The sequence below is a fragment of the Xenopus laevis genome, chromosome 7S (genome assembly GCF_017654675.1).
Source record: "Xenopus laevis strain J_2021 chromosome 7S, Xenopus_laevis_v10.1, whole genome shotgun sequence".
Classification (NCBI taxonomy): Eukaryota; Metazoa; Chordata; class Amphibia; order Anura; family Pipidae; genus Xenopus; species Xenopus laevis.
Window position 1 is genome coordinate 51,865,349 of NC_054384.1, and position 21,188 is coordinate 51,886,536.

The window sequence follows — 21,188 nt, forward strand, 5'->3', positions numbered from 1 at the left end:
GCACTGGCAATTGATCTCACCCAACTCCTGAATACTGTGAAGGCACTAGAGGGTTAATGCATCGACACTCGGCACACACAAATGTGGCTCAGAGCTCCAAGCCCTAACGATTGGTTGGGGTTTGGCACTAGAGTACACGAGTGACTGGTTCCCTGATCAGAGGAGTTTGGAGGGTGTGTGAATCCTCCTCCTATCAGGCGAGAGGAGGAGGGGCCTAAGCTCCCGCAGCAGGAGAGGGGCTTTGATGCGCTCCGGCAGCAGAATGACAGCGGGGTTTTGGCATGCATTGAGACTACAGGTTTATCACCAGCCTCTATAGCGTTGGGGATGCCGTGATAGGCATACAGTGACAAGGTTGGAACGCAAGGGGTTTGCGATCGTCTTCCAGGTGTAAGTACTACTTTTGCCTATTGTCACTCACACCACTAATAGGCTTAATATACTTCTCACAGAACAAAGTATTTACTTGTTATGTGGCACTAAGGAACGATCACACTAAGCACGATCACTATGGATATAATCTGCCTTGATGGTTTTATTTTTCTTGCTCACTATACACGTGGTTTATTTGTTTATCTCCCCAAGCTGGGGGGCGCACCTTGATGACGTCATGACACTAATTTTGGCGCCAATCTTTGTATGTTATTTAGGACCTCACTGTGTGTTATGTTTTATCTCCTGAGGACGGCTAGAGTGTACTAGCCGAAACGTTGAGGAATAAATGTCACAGCCCATGGGGGCTTATTCTCTTGCGAAAGTCCTGTGAGTGCGGTCTGTATACAATTTCGTTACCAGCACCTAGGCGAGTACCTATCTCATTGTGGAGTGCACCATTGCGGATCTGTATATATATATATATATATATATATATATATATATATATATATATATATATATATATATATATATATATATATAAAACTGTTGGTATAGTTGTCTATGGCAAACGTAAACGTTTTTTTCCATGCAAAGTTTTCAAATTTTTCGACCCATTGAAGATTATAAATAGAGTACAAATTCAAGGTATTCAAGTTATTTTTCATGATTTTTAATAAATAAGCAAACATTCACAAATTTTAAAAATGAGAGTTTATTCAAAGTAGAAAAAATTCTTTCCAAAAAAGTTGGGACACTGTGTAAAATTGAAATTTGCAAACAATGCAAACCTTATATTTGATTGCAAATAGTACAAAGACAACGTATCAAAAGTTAAAACTTTTTTGTTCTTAACAATGGGACAAGGTCATGTTTCCCACTGTGTTGCATTGTTCATAATGGTGCCTTCTCAGATGTGCAAACTATCAATGCCTTTGTGCACTAATGCACCCCTTATCACAAATGCTGGCTTTTGAACTTTGTGCTAATAACTAACCAGAGGGTCCTCCTCCCCTTTAGCTCAGATGTTGCTGCATACATGATTTCCAAAAATATCAAACTTTGATTTGTAAGTTCACAGGACAGTTTATTATTTCACACCAGACCATCTTAAATGAGCTTGGGACCTGACAAAGCAGTAGTGTTTCTGGATCATGTGTATATATATATATATATATATATATATATATATATATATATATATATATATATATCTATCTATACCAATTATTCAGAGACCAGCACTCCCTGTAGTAAAAGCCAATTTCTTTATTGTGTCTGTGCCTGACGTTTCGGTCCCGATTGGGACCTTTTTCAAGGATAATACAAACACCAAAAACCTCACAATAAATAACATAGTGCTTAATTCTAAACCAATCAGTGTTCTCTGGTGATTACCACTTCAATGCAAATCATGTGTTCAGTTAAATTTCACCTGACCAATAGCAGGTAATTCTTTGTAAAAAAAACGTGACCGCAACAATTTTACCATTCATCTATCAAACATTTGTACATTTGTGTTTAAATGTTTTTCAATAAAAATATAAATAAGTGAATAAATATTAAATACTTTTTTGATGAAATTGTGTCCATATCGTGATTAAAAGGTTTAAACTCGCAATGCATTAAAACATCCACAAGATGTCACCAGTGTGCTTTTTCTAAAAAATTCAAGTTACAGTGTCCATAACATCCCGTTTGTAACCAATCCTAAAAAACAAATACAAAATAGCAACTGTTAAAATAACATTCAGATTATACACTGTAACAACTACTGAGAAACAAGAAAGTTATTTGTTTGCTAACTTTTATACCATATTCATCTTTTTAGTTTAAGAAGCAACTTAGGTTTACTTGCCCATTCATACCGTAGGGGATCATACAATTTAGTTCGTAAATCCAAAACGCTTCTCTTTTTAACAGCAACTTTTCTATGTTGCCTCCCCTCGGATGTGCTTTGACTTGTTCTATAGGCATACACCTAAAAGAAGATGCATCATGTTTGGCCTCAGCCCAATGCTTGGCGACCGACTGCTGGGCTATGTCTTGCTTCCCCTCACTTCTGTTTTTGGCTCTGTTTGGGTCTAATGCTGCCCTTACACTCGACCTGTGCATAGCTATTCTTTCCTTCAATGGTCTAATTGTTTTACCACAATAAAGTAACCCACATGGGCACTTAATTATGTACACCACCATGGGGGTTTCGCAGGTCATCCTTTGTCTCACTGCATATTTTTTGCCCGTGTATGGGTGTGTGAATATATATGTGTATATATATATATATATATATATAATCATTCGATAAGGACCCGCACTCCAATGTTTCGTGAAAAAAGTTTTTTTATTTTAACTTGTGCATCCAACGTTTCGGCCCATGTCTGGGCCTTTATCAAGGATAAAATACAAGTGTTAGTGAGTGCATTTTTATACACATGGCCCTACCCAAACAGGGCGCTTAATCATGACGTCATACATGTGCGACAAATCTCATTAGAATAATTGGTTCAGTGAACATAAAAGATTAAAATGTGACATGTAGTTAGCATTCTCACCACAAGATGCCACCACCGAGTGGAATATGTGTGCATTCATAAAACAATCCATATAGCTGAGATTCCTTCCATGTATACCCTGCAAAAACATACAAAGTATATATTGTGATGTTGACTATTGCGATAGATACACAATAAAGGCATAATATCTTAAACACTGTGTCATTTTTTTTACTGACTACAAAAACGATACATTCAAAACTTTGTTGCCTATTTATTAAAGTATCCTATGTTCGCTCATCGTGAAAGCAAGGATGTTAGAAGTTTCAATTCAGAAAGCAGCTCAACACCAGTTGGCCATTTAACCCTTTTGGTGCCACACAGTCAAGTTCGTAGGTCCAGTAGGCTTCCCTCTGGAGTAAAGCCTTATCAAAATCACCTCCCCTTGCTCTTTCTGGAACATGCTCTATCGGCATGCAACGGAACGCTGCAGGGCTATGCTTAGCCTCTGCCCAGTGCTTCGCCACTAGTTGTTGCGATATATCTTGTTTCTTGCCCTTACTTTTGTCCTCCCTGTCAGGATCCAATGCTGCCCTTATACTGGCTCGATGCATCCCAATCCTCTCTTTTAGTTGACGTATCGTCTTCCCACAATACAGGAGACCACACGGGCACTTAATGATATAAATTACCATTGTGGTGGTACACGTCATGCGATGTTTAATAGCGTATTTTTTACCAGTATGGGGGTGGGTGAAACTAGAACCCAAAATCAGACTGCTGCACATTATGCAACCGGTACATTTGAACACACCTGGTCGTGGTGTTAAGAAATGCTGCCGCTGATACTCGGTGTATTTGGATACCGGATCCGCAGAGCTCAAATTCTCTTTTAGACTCCGGCCTCTTTTGTAGCTGAATTTAGGTCTCGTGGGGAGCTTTTTGGTAAGTCCCCCATCACTTTGTACCAGGGGCCAATGCTTCAGTACACACTTACGTCTATAGTCAGCTGCTACATCATACTGACTAACATAATACATATCATCAGTGTGTTTTTTATTATTGGACTTCCCATCCGTTTTCTCAAGAAGCATTTCCTCCCTGTCGAGTTCTAGGGCCCATTGCATTGTATCATAAACCAATTTGTCAGGGTATCCTCTTGCTAGGAATTTTTTTGACATCTCCATCAGATCTTCTTTTCTTTTTTGCCAATCACTATCGATACGAACTACCCTTAGCATCTGGGACTTTGGTAAGGAGTCCAGGAGGTGCCTCGGGTGATTACTGTGGTAATGCAACACAGTATTTCTATCTGTGGGCTTCACAAAGATACATGAATTTAACCTGTTTTCATCTTTGTATATTTTAACATCGAGAAATTCGATATTGTCTCTATGGTATTTCAGGGTAAATCTGACTGGACTATTCTCATTATTAAGTCTTGCGACAAAATTTTCCAAGCTCTCAGCCGTACCTAACCATAGAAAAAAGACATCATCGATGTAGCGCCGGTAAAAGGCGCCAAACTGTCTGAATATCGGGTCACTCAATATCTTTTCTTGTTCATACACAAACATATAAGCATTTGCATACATTGGAGCCACTTTTGAACCCATCGCTGTCCCAGTACGTTGTAAATAAAACTGTTTTTCAAACTTAAAGTAATTTTTGAACAAAATAAACCTCAATAGGGACAGCGTGAATTCAATTGGTGGGCCTGTATACAACTGATTGTCAGTAATCAATCGCCTCACAGCCTCTATACCTGCTTCGTGTGGGATGCAGGTATAGAGACTCTGAACATCCATAGTAACCAAGATCATGTCAGATACCGGTAAATCTATACTCCGCAAAAGTTTAAGAAAATCGTTAGTGTCTCTGAGATAACTCCCAATTTCTTGTACACATGGCTGTAGCAGTGTGTCTACAAATTCGGCAATGCCCTCATTCAGGGACCCATTTGACGAGATTATAGGTCTCCCTGGTGGCTTAGACAAACTTTTATGTATTTTGGGCAGAGTGTACATTACCGGTCTGACAGGGTGTTTAGGCAAAAAATAGTTGAACATTTCCTTGGTCACCCACCCATTGGTTAATGCCGTGCTCAAAATGTCATTCAGCTCATTATGAAATTTGTCCGTGGGATCAAAAGTCAATTTGCCATAGTTGGTCTCATCCTCCAATTGTGTAAGTATCTCTTGTCTGTAATAGCTGTAATCAAGGACGACGACCACCCCTCCCTTATCAGCTTTCTTGATAATTATTGAATTATTGTTCTTAAGAGACCGTATGGCTTCTCTTTCCACTGCTGACAAATTGCCACGCCATTTACTTTTTTTCTTATACCAGGTGGCCATATCGGTATCAAGCATCCGATTAAAGGTCTTTATCGACGGGTTAATGCTAATGGGGTCATAGCTGCTCTTTAACTTGAATCTATCGTGGACAAAGTCAATATCGTTGTCAGCCCCCCCAGAAGTAGCTTCCAATGTGCCAATAGAGCCTTCAGTGGTACACCCTTTACTAGTTCCAAAGCGCTCTTTCAAGCGCAATTGCCTGGTAAATTTAAAATTATCGACAATTGAATGAAAAGGAATGTCACTCACCGAAGGCACGAATCCCAGACCCTTCTGCAGCAGCATAGTTTCCGCTGGATTCAGACTGTAGGCCGACAGGTTGAAGATCAGATTTTCTTCTTCGGCTTTGCCTGTTGCCCCTGTGACCGCGTCTTGACGGATCCGCCTCCTCCTGCTCCTGCGGGTGGCCTTCCTGGGTCTCTGCTGGCGTGTGGGCGATCGCCTAAAAAAGCCGCTTGCAGCCGTGGGGATTCAGTGGCACTCACTTCCCCTTCGCTATCCGATGCACCACTCGCAGATCTGTATCCCGGGGACCTCCGATCGCGCCACTCCGGTCTTCTCCTCCTCGGATTCGCCGCGCCTCCCTGCTGCCACCGGTAAATTGAGGCCTCTTTATAATCTTGAATGACTTTAAGGCGCTTAGAGTTTTTAAACGCCAATAGATCCGCCTTGTACTTGCCGATCTGCTCCTCTAGCCGCACTACCCAATCGGTTTCACGGTCTGTTTGCAGGATTATCTTGTTTGCTGACTCGAAGCTGGCCAGATCCGTTTTCACTACCTTGAGTTCGCGCCCGACCTCTTCAATAACCAGCAGCATGAGGTCCAGGGAGCAGCGGTCGAGTATCTGACACCATCTTTTGCCAAATTCAGGATTCGTTCGTCCCAGGGTAGGTGTATTGTTAATCCTAAAACCCCTGGGGATTCTTTTCTCTCTATAATAATCTGAGAGGGACACTCCGTGTAGATGTAATTCGATTTCTTTTTTCTTCAAGCGCAAAAGCTCGTGATAGATCTCTTTTGCGCCCAATTTGCCAAAAGTCTCTTCATAAGATTCTGGGAACAAAATATTTTCTATGTCCACAGCAGTAAAGTTTTCACGATGTAAAGTAGCAGAGTTTTGGCTGCCGCCATCCATATTCAATAAAGTCAAAGAGGTAAAAAATGCTGGGGTGCAGGGCGTAAAGTTCAGGGAATATTCTTCACCTTGTTACATATGTAGAAAAACGCTTGCACTCAAATCCAGTCTTGGAGATATTGTGGGTGCTCGGTCAAAGCTTCAGCATACAATCATTCGATAAGGACCCGCACTCCAATGTTTCGTGAAAAAAGTTTTTTTATTTTAACTTGTGCATCCAACGTTTGTCGCACATGTATGACGTCATGATTAAGCGCCCTGTTTGGGTAGGGCCATGTGTATAAAAATGCACTCACTAACACTTGTATTTTATCCTTGATAAAGGCCCAGACATGGGCCGAAACGTTGGATGCACAAGTTAAAATAAAAAAACTTTTTTCACGAAACATTGGAGTGCGGGTCCTTATCGAATGATTGTATGCTGAAGCTTTGACCGAGCACCCACAATATCTCCAAGACTGGATTTGAGTGCAAGCGTTTTTCTACATATGTAACAAGGTGAAGAATATTCCCTGAACTTTACGCCCTGCACCCCAGCATTTTTTACCTCTTTGACTTTATTGAATATGGATGGCGGCAGCCAAAACTCTGCTACTTTACATCGTGAAAACTTTACTGCTGTGGACATAGAAAATATTTTGTTCCCAGAATCTTATGAAGAGACTTTTGGCAAATTGGGCGCAAAAGAGATCTATCACGAGCTTTTGCGCTTGAAGAAAAAAGAAATCGAATTACATCTACACGGAGTGTCCCTCTCAGATTATTATAGAGAGAAAAGAATCCCCAGGGGTTTTAGGATTAACAATACACCTACCCTGGGACGAACGAATCCTGAATTTGGCAAAAGATGGTGTCAGATACTCGACCGCTGCTCCCTGGACCTCATGCTGCTGGTTATTGAAGAGGTCGGGCGCGAACTCAAGGTAGTGAAAACGGATCTGGCCAGCTTCGAGTCAGCAAACAAGATAATCCTGCAAACAGACCGTGAAACCGATTGGGTAGTGCGGCTAGAGGAGCAGATCGGCAAGTACAAGGCGGATCTATTGGCGTTTAAAAACTCTAAGCGCCTTAAAGTCATTCAAGATTATAAAGAGGCCTCAATTTACCGGTGGCAGCAGGGAGGCGCGGCGAATCCGAGGAGGAGAAGACCGGAGTGGCGCGATCGGAGGTCCCCGGGATACAGATCTGCGAGTGGTGCATCGGATAGCGAAGGGGAAGTGAGTGCCACTGAATCCCCACGGCTGCAAGCGGCTTTTTTAGGCGATCGCCCACACGCCAGCAGAGACCCAGGAAGGCCACCCGCAGGAGCAGGAGGAGGCGGATCCGTCAAGACGCGGTCACAGGGGCAACAGGCAAAGCCGAAGAAGAAAATCTGATCTTCAACCTGTCGGCCTACAGTCTGAATCCAGCGGAAACGATGCTGCTGCAGAAGGGTCTGGGATTCGTGCCTTCGGTGAGTGACATTCCTTTTCATTCAATTGTCGATAATTTTAAATTTACCAGGCAATTGCGCTTGAAAGAGCGCTTTGGAACTAGTAAAGGGTGTACCACTGAAGGCTCTATTGGCACATTGGAAGCTACTTCTGGGGGGGCTGACAACGATATTGACTTTGTCCACGATAGATTCAAGTTAAAGAGCAGCTATGACCCCATTAGCATTAACCCCTCGATAAAGACCTTTAATCGGATGCTTGATACCGATATGGCCACCTGGTATAAGAAAAAAAGTAAATGGCGTGGCAATTTGTCAGCAGTGGAAAGAGAAGCCATACGGTCTCTTAAGAACAATAATTCAATAATTATCAAGAAAGCTGATAAGGGAGGGGTGGTCGTCGTCCTTGATTACAGCTATTACAGACAAGAGATACTTACACAATTGGAGGATGAGACCAACTATGGCAAATTGACTTTTGATCCCACGGACAAATTTCATAATGAGCTGAATGACATTTTGAGCACGGCATTAACCAATGGGTGGGTGACCAAGGAAATGTTCAACTATTTTTTGCCTAAACACCCTGTCAGACCGGTAATGTACACTCTGCCCAAAATACATAAAAGTTTGTCTAAGCCACCAGGGAGACCTATAATCTCGTCAAATGGGTCCCTGAATGAGGGCATTGCCGAATTTGTAGACACACTGCTACAGCCATGTGTACAAGAAATTGGGAGTTATCTCAGAGACACTAACGATTTTCTTAAACTTTTGCGGAGTATAGATTTACCGGTATCTGACATGATCTTGGTTACTATGGATGTTCAGAGTCTCTATACCTGCATCCCACACGAAGCAGGTATAGAGGCTGTGAGGCGATTGATTACTGACAATCAGTTGTATACAGGCCCACCAATTGAATTCACGCTGTCCCTATTGAGGTTTATTTTGTTCAAAAATTACTTTAAGTTTGAAAAACAGTTTTATTTACAACGTACTGGGACAGCGATGGGTTCAAAAGTGGCTCCAATGTATGCAAATGCTTATATGTTTGTGTATGAACAAGAAAAGATATTGAGTGACCCGATATTCAGACAGTTTGGCGCCTTTTACCGGCGCTACATCGATGATGTCTTTTTTCTATGGTTAGGTACGGCTGAGAGCTTGGAAAATTTTGTCGCAAGACTTAATAATGAGAATAGTCCAGTCAGATTTACCCTGAAATACCATAGAGACAATATCGAATTTCTCGATGTTAAAATATACAAAGATGAAAACAGGTTAAATTCATGTATCTTTGTGAAGCCCACAGATAGAAATACTGTGTTGCATTACCACAGTAATCACCCGAGGCACCTCCTGGACTCCTTACCAAAGTCCCAGATGCTAAGGGTAGTTCGTATCGATAGTGATTGGCAAAAAAGAAAAGAAGATCTGATGGAGATGTCAAAAAAATTCCTAGCAAGAGGATACCCTGACAAATTGGTTTATGATACAATGCAATGGGCCCTAGAACTCGACAGGGAGGAAATGCTTCTTGAGAAAACGGATGGGAAGTCCAATAATAAAAAACACACTGATGATATGTATTATGTTAGTCAGTATGATGTAGCAGCTGACTATAGACGTAAGTGTGTACTGAAGCATTGGCCCCTGGTACAAAGTGATGGGGGACTTACCAAAAAGCTCCCCACGAGACCTAAATTCAGCTACAAAAGAGGCCGGAGTCTAAAAGAGAATTTGAGCTCTGCGGATCCGGTATCCAAATACACCGAGTATCAGCGGCAGCATTTCTTAACACCACGACCAGGTGTGTTCAAATGTACCGGTTGCATAATGTGCAGCAGTCTGATTTTGGGTTCTAGTTTCACCCACCCCCATACTGGTAAAAAATACGCTATTAAACATCGCATGACGTGTACCACCACAATGGTAATTTATATCATTAAGTGCCCGTGTGGTCTCCTGTATTGTGGGAAGACGATACGTCAACTAAAAGAGAGGATTGGGATGCATCGAGCCAGTATAAGGGCAGCATTGGATCCTGACAGGGAGGACAAAAGTAAGGGCAAGAAACAAGATATATCGCAACAACTAGTGGCGAAGCACTGGGCAGAGGCTAAGCATAGCCCTGCAGCGTTCCGTTGCATGCCGATAGAGCATGTTCCAGAAAGAGCAAGGGGAGGTGATTTTGATAAGGCTTTACTCCAGAGGGAAGCCTACTGGACCTACGAACTTGACTGTGTGGCACCAAAAGGGTTAAATGGCCAACTGGTGTTGAGCTGCTTTCTGAATTGAAACTTCTAACATCCTTGCTTTCACGATGAGCGAACATAGGATACTTTAATAAATAGGCAACAAAGTTTTGAATGTATCGTTTTTGTAGTCAGTAAAAAAATGACACAGTGTTTAAGATATTATGCCTTTATTGTGTATCTATCGCAATAGTCAACATCACAATATATACTTTGTATGTTTTTGCAGGGTATACATGGAAGGAATCTCAGCTATATGGATTGTTTTATGAATGCACACATATTCCACTCGGTGGTGGCATCTTGTGGTGAGAATGCTAACTACATGTCACATTTTAATCTTTTATGTTCACTGAACCAATTATTCTAATGAGATTTGTCGCACATGTATGACGTCATGATTAAGCGCCCTGTTTGGGTAGGGCCATGTGTATAAAAATGCACTCACTAACACTTGTATTTTATCCTTGATAAAGGCCCAGACATGGGCCGAAACGTTGGATGCACAAGTTAAAATAAAAAAACTTTTTTCACGAAACATTGGAGTGCGGGTCCTTATCGAATGATTGTATGCTGAAGCTTTGACCGAGCACCCACAATATCTCCAAGACTGGATTTGAGTGCAAGCGTTTTTCTACATATATATATATATATATATATATATATATATATATATATATATAGTCAACTACAAGAGGTCCTCTGCACTCAACCCATTATCAATATATTTAAGACAGAGACATTTTGTGCATACTGCTACTAAAAAATGCCTTACCCTTTAAACAACACAGGGATTGTTTGTCCATATATTGCAAAATATTTAAGGTGGCCAACTACGTCAAAGTCATCCCATATTTGGCCAGTCCTACGCTTAATTTTCATCTGATTCATCAAGAATTCAATTGCTTAATTATACATTTTACAAAGGAACTAAGTTTTACCTGCAACTTACTAGATGCTTTCAAAGTAAAACTCCCAAACTTGGCTGCCCTTTTATTAGACACCAGTGGGATCACCTGACTATAGCTGGGAAGGGTGGGAGCTACAACATGGAGCTGGTCACTGCTCCTGTATAACTATAACAAACAAGGGAAAGTTGTGCTCACCACTATTTTTTAAAACCATTAGGCGGGGGTGCAATGAGGGTGTGACCACAAAATACATATAGTCAACTACAAGAGGTCCTCTGCACTCAACCCATTATCAATATATTTAAGACAGAGACATTTTGTGCATACTGCTACTAAAAAATGCCTTACCCTTTAAACAACACAGGGATTGTTTGTCCATACATTGCAATATATTTAAGCTGGCCAACTACGTCAAAGTCATCCCATATCTGGCCAGTCCTACGCTTAATTTTCATCTGATTCATCAAGAATTCAATTGCTTAATTATACATTTTACAAAGGGACTAAGTTTTACCTGCAACTTACTAGATGCTTTCAAAGTAAAACTCCCAAACTTGGCTGCCCTTTTATTAGACACCAGTGGGATCACCTGACTATAGCTGGGAAGGGTGGGAGCTACAACATGGAGCTGGTCACTGCTCCTGTATAACTATAACAAACAAGGGAAAGTTGTGCTCACCTCTATTTTTTAAAACCATTAGGCGGGGGTGCAATGAGGGTGTGACCACAAAATACATGAACTTTGAACTTTGTGCTAATAACTAACCATAGGGTCCTCCTCCCCTTTAGCTCAGATGTTGCTGCATACATGATTTCCAAAAATATCAAACTTTGATTTGTAAGTTCACAGGACAGTTTATTATTTCACACCAGACCATCTTAAATGAGCTTGGGACCTGACAAAGCAGTAGTGTTTCTGGATCATGTGTGTATATCTCCATGTTCATCTGGGTGGCACACTGTTTCTTATCAATTACCTGGGTGCACAGTAAAAAATATACATACACTGTTCCAATGACCAGCAACTCCAGGGGTTTCAGTGAAAATATTATATTTAAATATATGCAGTTAGAGCCAACTTGACGTTTCGGTCCACTCAGGGACCTTTCCCTATACTGTCATTGGAACAGTGTATATATATATATATATATATATATATATATATATATATATATATATATATATATATATATATATATATATAGATATAGATATATATATATATATAGATATATATATATGATTTCTTCTTTGTATGGTAATTAACTCGCATTTGTGGATGCAGCGAAGAACTGTGTTTCACTGGTTTTGGTTTTGGGAATTATTTCTGAGCCCATGTAGTGATTTCAGGGCCATGTAATATTGGCTTGCAGCCTTGTCCCACACATACATGCAATATTTTTCCAGATTCTTTGAATGATGTAATGATATTATGTAGTGTAGATAATAAAATTCTTTGCAATTTTATGTTGAGGGACAGTATTCTTACATTGTTTCAATATTTGCCTGCATAGTGTTTCTCAGAGTTGTGTACCTACCCACCCCCATCTTTTCTTCTGAGAGACCTAACCTCTCTGGGACCTGCTCTTTTTGTACACAATCAGGTTACTGATCTGTTGTCAGTTGATAAGACTTCCACTCTGTGCTTTTTCTTTTTTTAAAGGAGAAGGAAAGGCTAAAATTAAGTAAGTTTTATCAGAAAGGTCTATATAAATACACCAGTAAACCCTCAATGTAATGCTGCCCTGAGCCCTCTGTCAAAAGAAACACAGCGTTCATTTCTTTCTATTGTGTACACATGGGCTTCTGTATCAGACTTCCTGTTTTCAGCTTAAACCTCCAGGGCAGGGCTTGAGCATGCTCAGTTTGCTCCTCTCCCACTACCTCCTCCCCTCTCTGCTGTAATCTGAGCCCAGAGCTATGACTTAGCAGGGAAACTTAGGCAGGAAGTGATGTCACACCAAGTGAATATGGCAGCAGCTAACCTAAACAAACAGAGAGAGAGTCTAGAGCCTTTACTCAGGTATGGTAAACCATTCCGCAGAAAAACTAGTGTTATAGCTTGCACTATTGTGGCTAATCTATTGGCAATAAACTGCTTTGGTACCTATCCTTCTCCTTTAAGCATTACACAACTTTTCCAGTCTTTTGGAAATAAAATATCGCTGTTTCAACATTTGAAATATGTTGTCTTTGTACAGTTTGCAATTACATATATCTAAATTTACACATTGTCCCAGCTGTATTGAAAATAGCCTTTTGCAAGTTACTGTTTAATTATTGGTTTCCATTTTCCGGAAAGCTCGGAATTATGGAACTGCCGTCTGCCATAGCAGTATCTGTGGAATATGGAATATTAGCAACTATTGAATCAATTCTAACAGCTGCCATTAATAAGAATCAGGGTTTTTGCTCAGCAGGGACAAAGATACATGTATCAACTAAATGTATCAGTTTAGAACAGTTAAAGAGTCGGCACCCCCCCCCCCATTTCAGAGGTGTGAAAAATGAAAGTAATTTGAAAAAGTCTTTATTTCTGGAAAATAGTCTGAAACCAACTGAACTGAAAAAAAGTTTTGAAGGTGAAAACCCCTTTAAGGCTCCTGAAACTTTCCCTCACTCTGCACATGCGTGGGCTCTGGGCTCTGCTACTGAAAAATGCCTTACCCTTTAAACAACACAGGGGTTGTTTGTCCACTTTAGCTGGGAAGGGTGGGTGCTTTAACATGGAGCTGGTCACTGCTACTCTTTGACGTAGTTGTCCAGCTTAAATATATTGCAATATATGGACAAACAATCCCTGTGTTGTTTAATACGGTACGGCATTTTTCAGTAGCAGTATGCACAAAATGTCTCTGCCTTAAATATATTGATAATGGGTTGAGTGCAGAGGACCACTTGTATTTGTCTATGTGTATTTTGTGGTCACAGCCTCATTGCACCCCCGCCTAATGGTTTTAAAAATTAGTGGTGGGCACAGCTTTTATAGATGGATAATAGGTGGAAAAGCAGGGTACTGGAGAGTTAATGTGCCTCTTATCTATTATGATGAATACTTGTGGAGGTGCAAACATATATCAGATATGCAAATATATCAGAGATTGGAGTGGCAGGGGGAATGGTTTTTAATTTTATTTGCAATACATATGGGATAGCAATCTTTCTTGGCTGTATTGAATTCTACAGGGTTGCCACCCGGCCTGTATTTCACTAGCAAGGAAAACACCTGCCAATACGGCAACGGTATTGCAAATTTACCAGCAAGTCCATTGTAATTTGTAATATAATTTCATTGTAACCCACTTAAGCCCTGATCGATACCAGCCCTAAATCAGACTTACCCTTTTTCCACCCCAATACATACAGAATCCACCCATGGTTTGCCCATTACATAATCCCGTCGGCCATCTCAGCCTAAGGTCAAAATCACATCCACACACACAAACTATAGTAATTTTTATCAGGAACTAATTAACCTTTCCATGTGTCTTTGGCAGGAACAGAACCAGGGGTAGGCAGTAGAAGCACGTGTCTAGGGTGCAAAGGTGAGGGGTGCCATGCACGTACATGCTTAGCTGCCCCTAGTCCATAACCCCTCCAGGAGAGGATTTTTGCCCCCTACCTCTCCGATGCATCACTCTTCCCTTGCCCACTCACCACACATCACTGTGGGAGCATCCGCTCACATGCACGTTGGGGCAGGGTGATAAGAGAGATTTGCCTTGCGGCGCCAGTGACTTGACCCAGCCCTGATCTTTGGAATATAAGTGGAAACTGGGCTACCTGGTGGAATCACAACAAGCTCTGGTTGGGGGAGGCATACAAACGCTTTTCTGTTAGTGCCCTAGCTGGAAGCAACCAGCACTACAAGGCTCCTCCAAGCTTACCAGCTTAACTGTGTGCAGCATAGGCAGCACATTGCCCATTCCAACTAATTTTAATCAAATAGTAAGTGGTCACAGGCCATAAGCCATATCAGTCCTCACTGTGGGGGTACATTCTGCTAGAACTTCAGAAGTCCATAACGATTTTAATTTATTGTGTATGCTGCAGTAATATTTTTACTTTTCCCTATCATTCCAAATAGAAATGAGAATTTGACAACATACAATTATTAAAATGCAGCTTTTATTCCTGCTAACTAGTAGGTATCATTATTACACTGGGCAGTACAGTCATGAAAGCGCCTCCCCACTCCCTAAATTAATTATTTTTGCCTACAGTTATCTGTTTGTTATGTCTTACTATGCCCTGGATATATTATTTTGAAAAAGAAAAACGATACAAATGTATTAGTGGTAAAAGTAAAAAATATTCATCAAATAAACTTAACTCAATCTATGGTTTTTTGTTTTTTTAACTCTCGACAGATCACATCTAACCAGTTCAGAGGCTATTTATCTGCCTTTTTCACTGCCACTGCAAAATATGGAAAAATCAGATGAGCAAACAGAGGTTGTATTACTGTCTACTGGTTGTTTTAACCCAATCACGGTTATGCATCTCAGGCTGTTTGAATTTGCAAGAGACTATCTGCATGAAACATGTATCATCAAGCTTAGATAGTTAAGAAAATTTTTTGTTCTGCTAAAGTTTTTAATTGATCTCTACTCCTTTAAAAATGTCACATGGCAGTTCAGTTATTGAACACATAGAAACCTGCAGATTATATGATTTTCTGCACTCCTGGTCTCAGAGCATGAGGGCATATGTTTGTCATTTAAACTGCATAGGATTGCAGTTGTTTGTGAATGTTGGCTTTGATTATGATGTGGCTTATGGCAGTCAGAAAATGTTTTTATTTAGGATTATCCAATGGCACAAACTACTTATTTGCAAATGAGCTGTTATACATTTGTGGGTTTGTGGGTTTAGTTTTCCTTTAAGACAGGCTTGCCTCTTGAATTGTTCAGTCAACATTGTTTATATATCTCCAGGCGTGTGGCATCAGTAATTCAGTCACTTCACAGGCTCCTATAAGTGGCACACGCTGTACCCTTGCTACTCTGCATTGAGACTTGCAGTTTGCATTTAAACTTCCTGCACAGCCAATACATGCATGTCTTAATGCAGAGTTGCAAGTGTGCAACAAGTGCCACTCATAGGAGCCTGTGTAGCCACTGTATTGTCAATGCTGACTTCATATGCCTGGACATATTCCTTTTGGGGGAGGGGTATGATGTGCTGGGGGGAAAGGTAAAGAGGAATAAATTAAACAATGCAAGGAAGGATAAAAATAGGGTAGAAATGGATGGATATAAAGTGTGATACCAGAAGAGAAATGGAATACGAAGAGAACAGAAGAGGAAAGGAGAAATGTGAGCAAGAAATCAGAGCACAAAAATTGATAGAAGGGTAAATAAATCTATTAAAGGAAAATTAGAAAGTGAAAATCAAAAGGTAAACATAGACTAAAGTAGACCAGTGAATAACAAAGTAGGCTCCATACAGGTCGGACTGGCAATCTGTGGGTTCTGCAAATGCCAGAGGGACTGCTGTAAGATGCCATAGACACACACTATTTAATGGGCTGGTGGGGGGCTGTTTGGGCCTGAAATACCAGGGCTTATTTTGATTCTCAGTCCAGACCTGGCTCCATATATACATTCATGCTTTAGAAATGATATGACTGTGGTCCTGCACCCATCTGTCTATAAGTTCCCCTGATTGCAGATACAGTGGGGGTTGAAAACATGGTGCAATATGGAAAGGATCCTAACTGTCTGTAAAATAATTTCTTTTATTTATAATCATATTTTAAGCATTTCTGTTAAACATATGTATCTGAGAATATTATTAGCAATTTATCTACCCATTTGAACAATTTGATTTTCACAATAGTTCCCCCTTTAAGCATTAAAAAAGTCAATAGGATTGTTTTGACATAAACATGCATTCATTCAGCTTAGTTTAAATCAAATAAACCAGAATTCAATCAAAAATCATCCTTGTATTTTGGAGCCCTATAAATAACAAGTTTACGTTCAATAATACTTTTAAATCCAGAAGAATTTTCCCACAATTAAGCCGGATCACTGCATATAGAGTTTGCAGGAGGCTACTTCTAATGGATTAAAGGGGTTCTGAACACTATTGCCCACAGGAGAGGTGAAACATTATTTGTGATATTGCCGTAAGAAGCTATTGCACCACCATCTATTGGCTGAGATCCCTTGCACATGTGCAGTGTACTAAAATAAGAAAATTTTACAATAACCCCTGTGAATTAGTCTTTCCTTTAATTTATTAACACTTTATTTTGACTTATAGGCATCACCAGCAAAAACTTGTAAATGCAATTACTGTGGACATAACAGGGAAAGTTGCACACAGGAAGGGGCACAAGCGGAAAAGAGTCAACCACCAAGATAAGCCTAACTGTTTTCTTCAAAAAAGCAAAGGTTTATTATTTTTATTGATGAATACTTTGACAGCACTCTTATCTTCAACAATCCCTAATGCACAACAAGCTGCTGTGTAGCCACGGGGTCAGCCATTCAAGCTGTAGAAAAGGAGAAAAGGCAGTTAACATAGTAAACACCATTGTATTGGACAGGGCATAAGCTGTGCCTTTTTTTCCTGCTTAAATGGTTGCCCCCATGGCTACACAGCAGCTTGTTTATATAAACTATAGTAGAGTTTCTGAAGCAAACACACAGCTTTTAAGAGTGCATGCTAACTGTATATTATATGTTAATTACTTTATAACGCTTTCATTTTTTGGTGCTACTGTTCCTAATGTATTTTCTATGTTTTTAAAGAGACATTTTATATAACCTTCATATATGTTAGATATGTTAGTCATCCTTCCTCAAAACATGTAATGATGCAAAAAGAAAAACATTTTGAAAACATTTTACCTCCTAAAACTATCATTATATCAGAGCTACAGGTAGGGTTGCCACCTTTTTTTTTTTTTTTAATTTGAAATTTTTATTGACCTTCATTTCCAAATAAAGATAACAGGTACAGCAATGATGCAAGAGAGTATTCAAGCGACAGTATCAGCTGCTTCAGAACAGAATATAACTGTTCAATTAGCTCAATCAACATATATGTACCATATCATGAAGATGAATATTGCAATAACGAGAAAACGAATCCTCATGGAAATGAAAGGAGTTTAGTATAAAGGAAAACAGAGAAAAAGAAAAAAGAAAAAGGAAAGTAGAAAGATAGACAGGTCTGACTAGATCTGGGAAGGTAGGAAAGTCAGATCATTGCACGATACCTCGAAGTTGCAAAGTCTCCAGATGTTGAGCCCACGGGTACCACTCCAGTTCCCCCTCATAACTTATATCCTGAAGTCTCCCTGCCTCTATTAAATTTAGAAGTTGGTTTGTTTTTCTGCATATTAATATACGATTCGGTTCAGGGAGTTGCAAGGGAATAAATGCAGCTGTTCTCGGGCAATTTATGACCAGGTGCTGGGAGTTGCAAGGGAAACATGCAGCTGCTCAGGAACAATTTATGATCCGGTGCAGGGATGTAACATCTCTCCCTCGTGGTCTAGCAGGCCTGCACCTCTGGCGGGGACACCCGCTGTGTGGTACCACTTCCTTGTAAATGTTTGATGACTGCCATGCGCGTGACATCATATTGTTTGTTTTACGCAAAATTCTAATATTTAAAGCTTTGCGGACATACTCATTGTCCACTGTAGGTCTAACTTGTTTAGTATCTGGGTGTGATTCCTGTCTGTTTTGATTCCAGTTTTGATCCTTGCCTACCTGACTATTCTAACTCTGCCAATCCTGACCCTTGCCTGCCTGACTATTCTGAACCCTGCTAATCCTGACCCTGTTCCGAATAAAGGGAGCAGTACGTGACAAGGGAGTTGCAAGGTAAAATGCAGCTGTTGTGGAACAGTTTATGGTCAGGTGCAGAGAGTTGCAAGGGGAAATGCAGCTGCTTTGGAACAGTTTATGGTCAGATGTAGTGAGTTGCAAGGGAATAAATGCAGTGTTCTGGAACAATTTATGTTTATTACAGGGAGTTGCAAGGGAATAAATGCAGCTGATGTTCTTGAATTGTATAACATATAATAACAGATGCAGGGAGTTACAAAGCAAAACCGAAAAAGATGCTTTTTCTTTATAAAATAATACTGTGTTGAAAATGACTGGTATTTAAACTAACTGCTGATACACATTGCCCCCACAAAAGAATAAAATACTTTTAGTAGCAGATTATGTTTTATCTATACAGAAGTTTGCTTTTCTTTTTTTCCCCCCAATTATGGCAGGGAAAGGCTTGGTGCTCAATGATAAAGGCGCACACGTCGGTGAACCTCTTAGGATAGATTCAAAAATATGAAGAGGACTGTATAAGGCTTGGTGCTCTTGGAGGTGCCAAATGTTAGGCACCCCCAAGTGATTGTATTGACTTACCTGGAACCCCGGGCCAGTGCTCCTATCAACAGAAAACTGCACCGGCCTGGGGTTATACCAGTGAGCATCATGGAGCGATCCACTTCCGTCTTCTTTCCCAGGGCAAATGCATGCGCAGTTGAACGAAATAGACGACTTTTTAGTTGAAGTTTGGCTCCTCGTTCTACTGTGCATGCGCAGTCGATCGAAGAAGTTGGAAGAAGATCACTCCGTGGTGCTCACTGGTCTAACCCCGAGCCGGTGCAGTTTTCTTCTGATAGGAGCACCGGCCCGGGGGTGTCAGGTAAGTAAATAAAATCACTTGGGGGTGCCTAACATTTTGCACCCCAAGTGCACAAAGCCTTTCCTTCTCCTTTAAATGAACGGGGCAGAGTGGGAGAGAAACAAACACTGCAGGGAGGGGTTAAATGAACAGGGCAGAGAGGGAGAGAAATGAACAGTGCTGGGAGGGGAGGGAGGAAAGGAACAGGACAGAGAGGGACAGAAAGGAGCCATTCAGGGAAGGTAAAACAAGCAGTAAGGGTAACAGTTTTCTGCAGGGAAGGACTGAGTGTGACATCACAAACACACCTACTCCTCCCTGAGTGGCTGCTGATCTGTAACTTAGGCAGAAAGAGCCTTCAGCTGCAGAGTCAGATACTGGAAAGTCCTGGACAGGAAGTTGCAAAAGAACTGAGCACAGTTTTCAAGCTAATACAGACGTTTTTGATCCAAAAGGTATTAAAATAAAAAATATTTCTTCTATTTTACATTATTTTACATGGTTTGATGCATTGTGAAAATTGATGCTATATGTCCCATTTAATAGAACTTATGGTGGTTTCAAATGCCTTTTTGGGGGGGGGATTACATCATTAATGTATACTTTAGTTCCCACCATTGTTGGATTTGTTTTACAGCTGTGCCCCAGGTAAAGCTACTTTGTGGAGCAGATATGCTGGAGTCACTTGGCAAACCCAACCTTTGGAAAAATGAAGATGTGACTGAGATTCTGTCGTCCTTTGGAATCATTTGCATCACCAGGCTTGGAAGTAATGCTAGTAATTTCATTTATGAATCTGATATTCTCTGGAAGTATAAGCATATGATTCATCTAGTGGAAGAGTGGATAACCAATGACGTTTCCTCTACAAAGATTCGAAGGGCCTTGAGAAAGGGAATGAGCATCCGCTAACTAGTGCCTGACAGTGTGGTGGAATACATTGAAAATCATGAATTATATAGCGAGGAAAGTGAGGAAAATAACTTTGGTGTAATCCTAGAACCTCTTGCAAGGAATACCAAAAACTCTCAGCTATGATCATGTTTTATTACATATAGGAGTTTAGCTATTCTTAAAAAAAAATTCACACATAAATCTTTAATAGTTTGGACTTTTAAAGGCAATCCCGTTTAAAAAAAATGAAAAGTCGCCAGCGTTTTTTTAAAACTTTAAAGGAATACTATCATGGGAAAAATGTTTTTTTTTTTTTTATTCACATCAGTTAATAGTGCTGCTCCAGCAGAATTCTGCACTGAATCCATTTCTCAAAAGAGCAAACTGATTTTTTTTATATTTAATTTTGAAATCTAACATGGGGCTCGACATATTGTCAGTTTTCCAGCTGCCCCCAGTCATGTGACTTGTGCTATGATAAACTTCAATCACTTTTTACTGCTGTACTGCAAGTTGGAGTTAATGCATTTCCGGCGTACAGGATATGAAGTCACTGACATAACATTGAGGAAGATGTAGCTTTGTTTTATCAGTTCGCCTGTTCTGAAGTGGCGAAGTAAACACTGGTGAAAGAGGTAACGTTCAGTAAAATTTGCAGCTTAGTGAATTTGCGGAGTAACC

At 40.4% G+C, this 21,188-nt stretch overlaps 1 long non-coding RNA gene across 1 annotated transcript; it reads left to right on the forward strand.

Moving 5' to 3' along the window:
* Positions 1-205: 205 nt before the first annotated feature.
* On the forward strand, positions 206-17,481 carry LOC121396380. The gene is made up of 3 exons (XR_005963014.1): positions 206-390; positions 15,332-15,416; positions 17,232-17,481. It is a non-coding gene; the product is annotated as an uncharacterized LOC121396380 (long non-coding RNA).
* The last annotated feature ends 3,707 nt before the right edge of the window (positions 17,482-21,188 follow it).